The 12,899-nt window shown below is 46.8% G+C and overlaps 1 long non-coding RNA gene across 1 annotated transcript in view; it reads right to left on the reverse strand.

Annotated features, from left to right (window-relative positions):
• The window catches only part of LOC106739145 (uncharacterized), a 141,465-nt gene that overhangs the window by 16,322 nt on the left and 112,244 nt on the right, over positions 1 to 12,899 (reverse strand). The window contains exon 4 of the long non-coding RNA XR_002087561.2: positions 3,465 to 3,530. This is a non-coding gene — a long non-coding RNA (uncharacterized LOC106739145). The remainder of the gene's footprint in view (positions 1 to 3,464; positions 3,531 to 12,899) is intronic.

Consider the following 12,899-nt stretch of genomic DNA (forward strand, 5'->3'; position numbering starts at 1 on the left):
TCTTGAAATAAAAACAGACAGAAAGTAATTAAACTGAGGACTAAACAACAGAGAGATCATTTGGGGGGGTGGAATTCTAAACAACTTCTCTTTATAGAACATGGACAGCATATTCCTATGACGTTTGGTTGATATTCAGAATGACTTTTTATTGAGTAGCAAAATTATTAGATGAGTAGAATCCTGTATACATAATAAGAGCACAATTTAAAACTGTCCCTGGGCTAATTTATGAAGTACTAAATCATTGGAAACGTTTCCCCCTTTCTTAAAGAGGCATGAGGTTGTTTTTTCAGCTGGTTTTGTCTATTTTAGTGCCTTACACATTGATCATTGCCTGGTATCAGTAAGCTAAATGCACAGGGGAAAATAACTATCTGAGGGATGAAATGAAATTACACACACACACACATTCTCTCTCACACTTGCTTAGCGTGCTTCATATTTTTTTTCTAAATAAATATTCTGAGAATTCCCTGTAACTAGTGCATAAGTCAATACTGAATAGAGTTCACAGAAACTAAGCAACTTGTACAGGAATATAATTAATGCAAAGCAGCTTTGTAAATAAATGTTTGTGACTGCTCTAGGTCATGGCTTGTAAATCAGCCAGTAAAATGTTATTTTAAATATTTTACATATCCTCTGTGGGAGGTACAGAAAATGCAGAACATTTCCAATGCAATACTAAAATATGGCCATTCTGAGACTGCCATTTTTATATCTATGATTCTGTTTGTGAAAATATTACTGCTACTAAGTTCAAATAGGCAGATCACAAAGCACATTACAAAAGAGGCAAATATAACTAACCCTGCCTTCTGTCTGACTTCAGACTAGCACGGTTAACTACCTCTCTATCCCCATTTTATTGATGGGAGCTGAGGCACAGATGTGAAATGACACCCCAAAGTCACCCAATAACAGGACTATGCATAAAACCAAGTTCCCCTGAGTTAGTTTGGCATGCTGTCTCCAAGATTACCTTGTCTTCCCATTGGGTTGGTCATCAGGATATTGCTTTATTCTAATAGGATCTGATTTATGTATAGAAAAATGTTTTAAAGTAATAATTTAATCCCAGACATTTTCTCTACACTCATGGCAACCCTTTTCAGTTTCAGATTTCTCTAAAGGAAAATAATCTGAAACTGATGGACTAGTCTGGCAATAGTATTGTCAGATATAAGAGCAGGGGTTGGCAATGTTTTTGGGCAGAGTGCCAAAAACACCCACAACTTGTAAGATGTTGGTATGGCAGCAGGGGATGGTGGGGGAGCCGCAAAGGGCTCGATCCTTGTTGTGGCAGCACAGCCCTGGCTCCTTCCCTGCCATTCGCCCTGAGGTGTGCACACCAAGCAAAATGCCTTTGCATGCCACACTCTGGCACTCATGCTGGGAGTTGCCTACCCTTGTATTAGAGAGTTCTTTAGTTTTTTAGTTTATGTCATTCAAAAGAAGCTAGACAAAGGATGTACCACCTTACTAGGACCAACCAGGTGGGTTGGCTTGGTTAGTAAGACAAACAGAGAGGAGTAGAAACACTTAAAACATATCCTGGAAAAGGAAAAAATCAAGGGCTTGTTGCTTGCTGATGGACAGCATAACATCCAGCTTTCCTGGAAGCTCTTGCTGACATGTTAGTATTTGAATTGGGCAAAGATCTTCTGTTGCCATGCTTTTGTTTTGTCCACTTTTGATGTACAGTGCAATTTCCAGCATTGTTGTGTGCCTACATCCTGGGACTTTTTGCAAATCAATCATTTCTAAAAAACTAAAAATAAACAAACACATTATAGTTATAGTTTGTAACTGCGCTTGGTGCTTTAATTTTTTTATATTATACTATAGAATGAAAATATAGACCTGATGGTGCCCAATAGAGCTGCCTTATTGATCTGTACAAATAGTTTAAGATTTCCCTCCCTTTTATATTTAGCAGGATTTCAGCAGCCCTGCTCCTTAGCAAAGAGTTTGTTAATATGCTCTTGTCCTTCATAAGGGCATACAGTATCTGTCCATGCATCTTTGACAAGTGCTGAAACCCCAAAAGCAGCGTGGTTTAAGGTACGGGGGGGGGGGGGGGGGGGGGGGGAGGGGGTAGTATAATTAGCTCTGTGCAGTTCTTATTTGCCTGTCACCTCCTAGAACTGGAAGGGGTGGGGGGGATATTTTATTCCTAAATTAGTGTTGACAATAGCCAGGATAACTTGAGCTCCTTCAGATATGCTGTCAATAGGTAGTTGCCTGGCTATATGAAATTTTTCATATCTGTCAGCTAAAGTAGAGATCTGAATGCAAAATAAAGCTCTCAGAGATACCACTTGGATATTTAACACTCCCTGGAGGACATAAAGCAATGAAATATAAATACTGTATTTTCATTTGACACAGATAGTCTTGCTCCAATATTGTGTGTTATTTAAAAGAGAATATATCCATTTTCCTTAGACCAATGCATCAGGCCTAACTAGATGGTGCTAGCCTTCCACTCTTGGTACAGCACTTTCCTCTGCAATGCTATGGCACATACACACTACACTCCTGGGGTAATAAGCCTGTTGCGCTGTGTCTTGCACTCACTGCAAGTATTGTTGCAACAATGCATTGTAACACCTCCCCCCAAATTCCCTGCACAAAACTCTTCCCCCTCAGAGAAGATGAATTATAGTGCTAGCAGCCAGAGGTAGTATCTTTGGTATTTGCTACACTCATACACACTGTTGATGTGGCAATATACTTGGACTGGGTGAGTACTTAGGGTCAGAGGAGGAATTTAGGATCTATGAGTATATTTGGTTTGGCTACAGACCAGGGAGTTAGAAAAGGTCCCAAAGCACAAACGCCTCTCTATTTAAGTGAAAGTGAGGGTTTTATTTCACAGACTGGAGCAGTGGCTGGCAGGAAGAGAAATGTTCTCTCAGTCTTATGTTGGGAGAATTTGTTTTACCTTTATAGAACCTAAGTACTTCCAAACAGGAAAAACAATCTTATGACTATTCCCCCACGCTGCCCTCGAGTTGATGTTAGCCCCCATTTAAATCCCCTACTTTAAGAGCATAATTATGCATCCGACCATTCTAACCTTACTCATAGGAACAAATTTAATTCAAAATAAGCTACATAACACTGACAAAATTTCTGTCAATGCAACAGAAAAATAAGAACATTATTAATGTTTGTACATATAAAAGTTTTCTTGCCCTGAACAAGCATGGGAAAATTGTTATAAGCATTGGTAATATCCTCATGAATACCTGTGATAAGTGCCATTAACGTAAAACACCGAATGGAATTTGGCATGATGAGAGATTTAACATTTAGACATGCACTTGCCACATCTAAAAGTGTGCTGCAGAGAATGTATTTTTAAACCATATTTTTTTAAAACCAGCCAATTCAATGCCTTATATTTTGAGTTTTAATTCCAATCAAGCTAATTTCAAGTCATCACAAACACATACCTGCCAGTAATGAAGGTTGTTTAATTAGGTCCAGATAAAATAGCTCCAATTCTGTTTCTGATCCACCTGTCAAAGCAAATCAGTCTTTTACATGACTTTAAAAAAAACAAATTAGACTAGCTGATGACTTTTTGAATATTCAAGCAGACACACTAAAGATAAATCCCAACAGAACTTGTGAGTGAACAAAAGCCTGGAACGTGACCTCAAAGATGAAGAGATCTTGTTCTGCCAGAAGCAGATTTCCAAGCTTGGGGCTTCAGGATTATCAAGTCAAGGACAGGGTGCTAAAAAGAAGCAACTGAAAGGATAGCAGTATCTTCTACAGCTCAGGGCAAAGTAATAGCTCAGTGCTATATAAAATTAAATACAAATAACAGTGTTAAAGAGCTAACTTGAAGCCCCACAGTCAGGTATTCAGAACATGCTACTCCTGGCTACATATGGAGGAAATCATAAACTGCTCGCATTAGTCACAACAGAAGTACAATAGTTACAACATGAATATAACAGGGCTGATAACAACTGGAAGTTACACATTTCATACCTTTCCCTGACATATGAAATGGGTTGGTAATCGAAGTTCTGTTAGAAGGGAGCAGGTATTCACATTGAAAGATATCTCTTTTGGCACTTCGAAAGCTAGTTAATCAAAACAAATCAGCATACAATTCCCACAGAATTAGCCATCAATGATCTGACCTGGCTTTCAGTCCTGAGGACATTGAATTGATTTCAACATGTGCAGGCTCCAATCACGCAACCGAATGAGCAACATTTTGAAAATCTCCTTCAGAAATAACTTGAACAGGACAAAAAATGTAAATGAATAATTCAAAATGTAATACAAGGAAGAGACCCTGGCAGCCAAAAGCCTGTAACTCACTGAAGTTTCAGATCATACTATGCTCTTCTGAAGCAAGGATTCACCAATACTTCAGTGGGTAGGCAGATCTCACGCTTGTCTGTCATTTGCATCTATTCCACTGGGATGAGAGTTCTTTGTTTACACTTGTGCTTTGGCTCTTTATCAGAGAAGTTCTATTCAGGTTGGTTATTAGAGCACTAACTTTCCTTCAGTCAATTACACATATTATATTGGCAACTTTTGTGCCTTTTAGAAGGTGGATTCATTCGTTTTGATTGATTTTCAATGCCTGAGTAAAGTGGTTTGTTCTTCTCTTTTGACTGGTATTTTAAGCATCCTCCTTATTTCCTTTTTAATTTGTTTAGATTGGTTCAAGCTAAGCACTTTTTGATTTCCCTTTCTCAGCTTGGAGACCAATCGCTCAGGAGGCTAAATTATCATCTCACCCTTTACAGGTGGCAGCTCCAGAATGGTGCAATAGCAACCGCCTTTTCCAGTGATTACCTTTAGGATTACTTCCTTCTAGAGATGAAGTCAATGGGAGTTCTGCCATTTCACCTTATATCTTGTGTCACTCAGCAAAATAAGTAGGTACCAAATACAGAATGTTTAAGTTACAGCACAGTCTTAAGTAGGGCCGGTCCAAGGGTAATTAATTAGCACCCTAGGTTAACCGTGTACCTCGGCACCCCTATCACTTCCAATATAGAGGAAAATTAGGATAACATTGCCAGCGGTATGCTCTTGTCATATGTCCACTTGAGAGTTGAAAGGGTAGGAGTCATGATTCTAGTGATCTTTCCTCTGAGACCTTTTCAGAGGTCTTTCTCCCCTTACTGAACCAAAGGTCTTAAATCAAGGTGGAGCCGTAGCTAGCCAGGGCTGTTATTTAGAATGATGTTCTTGTTATTTTGTTCTGCATATAATTTTGGCGTCCCCCCAAATTTTGGCACCCTAGGCAACTGCACAGTTCGCCTAATGTTTGGACTGGCCCTGGTCTTAAGTAGGGACTACATTCTTTGCCTTGCCATGGGAAGCCTGTGCATTCACAAGTGACAAGGTGTTATGTGTGTGTGTGCTACAGTTTTTGAGTCCTATACTATGCGCTGAAGAAAAGGTGTAAGACTATCCTGATTACCCTTACCAAACAGTTCTACAGTTCTCTTTACCAAGAATGTGTTGTGTCCCACTCTGAGAAACTGCTTTGCATACCAGTAGGTGCATTATACCTGTGCTGTAAAAACTGAGATGGTCTTTTATGTAATTAGGTTTCAAACCAGGAATATCTAAACATGGAACTGGAAACCAGGGAACAGAATACTGATATGATAATGTTCACACCTCTTGTTGCTAGGTGATAGGCTACTGCTACTGAAGTTGTTCATGCCTGAAGTTAGAGAAGTACAGAATGATGGGGTCCTGCCTTTTTCTTTTTGTACATCAGGCATAACTCTTGGCCAGCTGGAGACTGAAAAAGGAGTTTCTGGTTGCTGTTTTAAAGTTTCCAAGTGTAATGCAGACTCAGTATGACTCTTACATGGAATCATCTTGACACATTAATCTATTGATCATCTTGACCCATTAATCTATTGTGGGTGACTGCAGTATGTAAAAGATTTTCAAACTCCCATTGGCAGTGATGCTGATGCACCCTCTGCATCAGCATCACCGCCAATTTGCCTGGGTCAATTTGGAGCTAGATGTTTCAGCATTTTCTGTACATCTACACCACAGTAGCTAGGTGATGGTATTGCTTTAAAAGAGAAGGCTAGATAGCCATATATATGTGCTATGACCAGAGCTGTCCCTAGGGGTGTGTGGGTTGTACAGGGCCTGGTGTGGGAAGGGGTGGTGAGTGGCATAGGTGGAGGAAGAAAAAAAAATGGGGGGGCAAACATGCATAGACATATGTGCCCCCACCATGGAAAGTGGGAGGAGGAGAAAAGGCCATAGGGGGGAGCTGCATTACCCAATGCCGTGCTGTGCTGGCCCTGGCTGCCTCCCAGCCATGGACACACCAGTTCCAGCCCTAGCCCTGGCCGGCTCCAGGCCCTGGCTGCCTCCCTGCCCCAGCCCCAGCTGTGCACCACCCAGGGGGTGCTGAGAGCTGGGGGCCAGAGCAGGGCAAGCCTCAGCTGCGCTGCCAAGCCGGAGGGCTCCAAGCCTCCGCACCTCCCTGCTGCCATTGCTTCAAAAGTGGCAGGCACCGTCATGTGTGTTCTGCCGCTGGGAGGGCCAGGAATCAAGACACATGGCGGCATGCCACGCTGCTTTCAAAGGAGTGGCAGTGAGGTGCGGAGCAGAGCACAGCTTGCAGCTGTGGCCCGCTTGCCCATGCAAAGATCGGGTGGCCATGTCCCTCCTCCCACTTGACTGCCTGGTGCTGCACTTTTGGAGGGGCCACCAGGCTCTGATTGTCCCACAACTCTGCCCGGTTGGGGCCCCAGGCAAGGAGAATCGGGCCTCGGCTGGACCAGTCGTGGGACAATTGGAGCCCAGGGGCTTGCCTAGAGGCTTGTCGTGGGAGAGCTGGGAGGGGAGTGGAACTCCCCTTCCCCCCCCACCTTGGCTCCCCACAGCACATGCAACAGCACATGCATCAGCCACCCACCCACACCCCTGGATGAGCCACTGGGCTCCGACTGTCCCCATGTTCACAGTCATGGTGAACGGGGCTGGGCTGGGTCATGGGGCAATCCCTACAGTGCAGCAGGGAGGGGCCAGGGGCAGGAGTGAATGATTTGCCCTTCCTCTACCCCACTGTCTCCTGCACTATGGGGGTTTTGACCTATCCCCCACCCCCACACAAGCCCAGGGTGATAAAGAAGATTAAAAGAAACTTACCTGCCTGTGTGTGGCTGGGCCAGCTGTGGTGCTGGCTGCAAGTGCAGGGTAGCTGAGTGTGTCTGCCCCTCCCCGCCGCTGCAACAACCCACATGTGGCCTAGGGCTATGCCTGCTGCTGCCCTCCATTTGGGGGCACTGAGCCCTGTTAGCCTCCCCTTTCTGCTGCCGGCTGTAGCTGGCAGTGCTCAGTGGCAGCGCTTGGTGGCTGCAGCGGGGCCTGTATGGCACTGCCCACAGGGCCCCACGAAGTGTGGGGACTTAACTGTGGGTGTCTACTATCAACCACCCAACCAGGGGGAAGAGATGGACCAGGAATTCTCAGGTCAGCTTGCAAAGGCAGTTAGGTCAAAGAACATGGTCATCACGGGTGACCTAAACTACCCAGACATCTGCTGGGAGATGCAGTCAGCCAGGTCTGACTGCTCACATAGGTTCCTAGCCAAGATACAGGACCTCCACCTAACCCAGGAGGTGCACAGTCCCACCAGGGGAAATGGCTAGCTGGACCTGGTCCTGGCCACAGGCGATGACCTGGTGAGGGGACTACGAGTTCTCGACCACCTGGGCGATAGCGATCATCACCTACTGGAATTCACCATCCAGAGCAGGGTGTCAAAAGCCTGCAGCAAGGCAGCAGCCTTTGATTTCAGGAGGGATGACTTCAATGAGTTAAGGAGATTAGTTGGGGAGGCACTGAGGTCCCGGAGGATAGGGGAGTTGGGAGTCCAAGACGAGTGGTCGTTCCTTAAGGGGACGATCCTCCGAGCCCAAAGGGTGATAGTCCCAACATGAGTCAAAGGGGGCAAGAGTGCTCAAAAGCCCCCATGGCTAACCAAAGGCATTATGGAACGCCTGAAAGCTAAAAAGGTGGCGTACACCCAATGGAAGGGACGGGCCATCACAAAGAAGGATTATACCTCCATTTCTCGAGACTGTAGGGGAGCTGTCAGGAAGGCTAAGGTGGAGACAGAACTAGGACTAGCGACCAGAATCAAAGATAACAAGAAGTCCTTTTTTAAATACATAGGGAGTAAAAAGAAAGCACCAGGTAAAGTGGGGCCCCTGCAGGACACACTTGGCAATCTGGTGGTTGCATCAGATTCATAGATGTTAGGGTCGGAAGGGACCTCAATAGATCATCGAATCTGACCCCCTGCATAGGCAGGAAAGAGTGCTGGGTCTAGATGACCCCAGCTAGATGCATATCCAACCTCCTCTTGAGGACCCCCAGGGTAGGGGAGAGCACCACCTGCCTTGGGAGCCCGTTCCAGACCTTGGCCACACTAACTGTGAAGCAGTTCTTCCTAATGTCCAATCTAAATCTGCTCTCTGCTAGCTTGTGGCCATTATTTCTTGTAACCCCCGGGGGTGCCTTGGTGAATAAAACCTCACCAATTCCCTTCTGTCCCCTGTGATGAACTTATAGGCAGCCACAAGGTCACCTCTCAACCTTCTCTTGCGGAGGCTGAAAAGGTCCAGGTTCTCTAGTCTCTCCTCGTAGGGCTTGGTCTGCAAGCCCTTAACCATACGAGTGGCCCTTCTCTGGACCCTCTCCAGGTTATCCGCATCCCTCTTGAAGTGCGGCACCCAGAATTGCACGCAGTACTCCAACTGCGGTCTGACCAGTGCCCCATAGAGGGGAAGTATCACCTCCTTGGACATATTCGTCATGCATCTGCTGATGCACGATAAAGTGCCATTGGCTTTTTTGATGGCTTCGTCACACTGCCGACTCATGTTCATCTTGGAGTCCACTAGGACTCCAAGATCCCTTTCCACTTCCGTGCCACCCAGCAGGTCATTTCCTAGGCTGTAGGTGTGCTGGACATTTTTCCTCCCTAGGTGCAGCACTTTGCATTTCTCCTTGTTGAACTGCATTCTGTTGTTTTCTGCCCACTTGTCCAACCTGTCCAGGTCTGCTTGCAGCTGTTCCCTGCCCTCCCGCGTGTCCACTTCTCCCCATAGCTTTGTGTCATCCACAAACTTGGACAGAGTACATTTCACTCCCTCGTCCAAGTCACTGATGAAGACATTAAAGAGTATCGGTCCAAGGACCGAGCCCTGCGGGACCCCACTGCCCACACCCTTCCAGGTCGAAACCGACCCATCCAACACGACTCTGGGTGCGACCCTCTAGCCAATTCGCCACACACCGGACTGTGTAGTCATCCAAGTCACAGCCTTTTAACTTGTTCACCAGTATGGGGTGGGATACCGTATCGAAGGCCTTCCTGAAGTCTAAGTATACGACATCCACCCCTCCTCCTGTGTCCAGGCGTTTCATAACCTGGTCATAAAAAGAGACTAGATTAGTCAGGCACGATCTACCTGCTATGAACCCGTGCTGGTTTCCCCTCAGCATAATTTGTCCTGCCAGGCTCTCGCATATGTGAGCCTTGATAATTTTTTCAAAGATTTTGCCAAGGATGGAGGTGAGACTGACTGGCCTATAGTTGCCCGGGTCCTCCTTCCTCCACTTCTTGAAAATGGGGACCACATTGGCCCTTTTCCAGTCCTCCAGGACTTGGCCCGTGCGCCACGAGCGTTCAAATATTCCCACCAGTGGCTGTGCAATGATGTCGGCCACTGCCTTCAGCACCCTCGGATGGAGCTCATCCGGGCCTGCCGACTTAAAGGCATGCAGTTCTTCCAAGTGACTCTGCACCATCTCAGGGTCTATGTATGGTAGTCTGGCTCCTTGCTGCTGCCTCTCTACAACCCCAGTGAGAGACTTGTCATGCCCCTCACTTAGGAACACTGAGGCAAAGAACTCGTTGAGGAGTTCAGCCTTGTCCCCCCTGTCTGTCACCAATTGTTTCTGCCCATTTAGCAGGGGACCTATTCCTCCCTGGGCCTTCCTTTTACTCCCTATATATCTAAAAAACAATTTCTTGTTGTCCTTTACTTGGGATGCCATCCTCAGCTCCATGGTAGCTTTGGCCCATCTAACTGCCTCCCTACAAGCATGAGCAGAGGAGGTATATTCGTCTTTGGTGATCTCTCCCTGTTTCCACTTTTTATGTGCTCCCCTTTTGGCCCTTAGGCTGCCCTGGATTTCTCTGGTCAGCCAAGGAAGCCTCCTGGCCCCTTTCCCTCTTTTTCCTCGCATCGGGATAGTCTCGCTTTGTGCCCGAAGGATCATTTCCTTAAGGCACAGCCACCCTTCTTGGGCTCCCATCACTTCAAAACTCCTACTTTGCAGTGCATCCTTGACTAATCGTCTGAGTTCATTGAAATCAGCTTTCCTAAAGTCTAGCACTTTCACCCTACTAGTTACCTTACCCACTCGACGTCTTATGAAGAATTCTATTATTAGGTGATCACTGTCCCCCAGATGGCTACCGATCTGTAGGTCCCCTACCATGTCATCTCCCGTTGCCAATACCAGATCTAGGAAGGCATTCCCCCTAGTGGGACCATGTAACTCCTGTGTCAGGTGGAGGTCCTGTACACAGGTTAGACACCTGCGTGAATGGTGGGACTTTGCCATCTGCGTCTCCCAGCAGATGTCTGGGTAGTTTAGGTCCCCCATGACTTTCACCTCTTTAGCTTTTATGGTCTCCGAGAGCTGCCTCAGGAGCCCTGAATCTATTTCTTCCCCTTGGTGTGGGGGTCTGTAGCAGACCCCTACCACCAAATCCCTTTCTCCTTGCCCCCCATGTAACCTAACCCACAATCCTTCTACTTCCTCATGAGATGATAAAGCTGACCTCTTCAACAAATTCTTTGCCTCCATTTTTCTAAGCAGGGACCGGGACATCCCCCACATCAGGATTCTGGACAGATTCAAGAAAGGCATATCCAGGCCTAGGGTCAGACAGGACCTAGTTAGGGAACTTCTGGTGGGGCTGGATGTGATCAAATCAGCAGGTCCAGATGATCTCCACCCCAGGGTCCTGAAGGAATTGGCAGAGGTCATTGCAGGACCCTTGGCATGGCTTTATGAGCACTCATGGTGCTCTGGCCAGGTGCCAGAGGACTCAAAAAGGGCCAATGTGGTCCCTATTTTCAAAAAGGGAAGGAAGGAGGACCTGGGAAACTATAAGCCCGTTAGCCTTACCTCGGTTCTGGGGAAGTTCTTTGAGGCTACAACTAGATCTGGGCAGGTTACAGGGATGGGTGGATGAGAATAGGATGGGATTCAATACTGAAAAGTGCAAGGTACTGCACCTAGGGAGAAAGAACCAGCAGCATACCTACAGGCTGGGGAACATGCACATGGCCACCAGGCAACCTGGAGAGCAGCTCCCACAATTAAGATGGGGGGGGGGAGGGGGCGCAACTGAGTCCCCCATACGGAAAGAGAGCTACACAGGAAGCTGCCTGCAGCTGCGAGCTCCACACTGCCCGTGTCCCCCACATGCAACCCCGCATTGCTGCCCCTGCTGTAGCCACACAAGAAGGGGATGCCTCGCCAGAGCAGCACGGAGCTCAAAGCAGCAAGTAGCTTCCTGCTTAGCTCCACTGTTCTTTGCAGCGCCGGTTGCAAACACCGGGCTGCAGAGGCACTAGAGAAGGGCAGCATGATGGGACCCGGCAGTAGGCACTGCACTGCCCCTGCTTCATGCACAAATCTGGGGTGCACACATCCTTCTGCACTCTGGGAGTGCATGCAGCAGTGTGGAGCCAGCCCCCTCTACCCGAGCCCACAGCGAGCAAGTAGCAGTTTGGGGGGAGCTAGGCTCTGCTCCTCTGTAGCAGTCGCCATCTTCTGCCAGGGCAGGGGGTTGCAGACCCAGGTCCCTGGCCCCATAGCCCTGGCAGCTGGGAGCCCTCTCTGGCAGGGCTGGGGAGAAGGAGCTGTGGGTGGAGGGCAAGGGGCACCAGCAGGGCTAGGAGGGGTTTCGAGGGGAGTGAGGGGCAGGAGCAGGACTGGGGGACTGTGGGAGGAGTGAGGGGCACCAGCAGAGCTACAGGGCGGGGGGGGGCGGGATTGAGGGGCACCAGCAGGGCTGTGGGAGGGGGCCTTTCATTTTAAGCACAGATTTTGGAGTTTTTATCAGAGAGTTTGTGATTTTTTTTATCAGGGAAAACTAGGGTCCCTGATTATAACCCTCCCAAAACAGTTGAATATAGTTCTCTTGTTTCCTGTGTACTATATTCCAAAGATGGGCAAGTGACCCATTCAGCTAAAACTTCAAAGTGATTACACAAGCTTACACAAGCTTGATGTCTTACCACAATGTTTGGCAAAAAAGGGGATCACCTATTTGTGATTCAGGCTGCTACTTTTCCAGGTCTGAAACAGAAGTTGCATGCTGGTGGACTATTGCCTGGTTCAGAGTGCATTTATATTGCACTCTATTGTGAATTCATTGACATCACCTCTAATGAGAGATCTGAGTGTATTGGCACAGATTTCTCTTATCAGTTTCAATGCCTCCAATTGAATGATTGGCTTAGATAGACAAGGATTAGTGGTAAACTATGTTAATTCAGCCCCTTTTGTTATGGACCCTGATGCTCTAATAAGAGCATTCTGGATCTGGGCAATTCCTTTTTCTGTGGGAGTCAAAGTTCTTTTTTGGTAGGCCTTATTACTTCTAATGATGGATGCAGACAGCCTTGTTTGATTTGATGTTCTACACAAAAAGAAGAAACTGAAAGGATATGGTCTTTTTCAACCTATTTTCATTTGTGGACCCCTTACAATTTCCAAATGGAGGTGTGCACCCCTTTGAATTGTAAGTGTGGGTATTCACATACTTTTGATTGATCATA

Source organism: Alligator mississippiensis, chromosome 5, assembly GCF_030867095.1.
Source record: "Alligator mississippiensis isolate rAllMis1 chromosome 5, rAllMis1, whole genome shotgun sequence".
NCBI lineage: Eukaryota > Metazoa > Chordata > Crocodylia > Alligatoridae > Alligator > Alligator mississippiensis.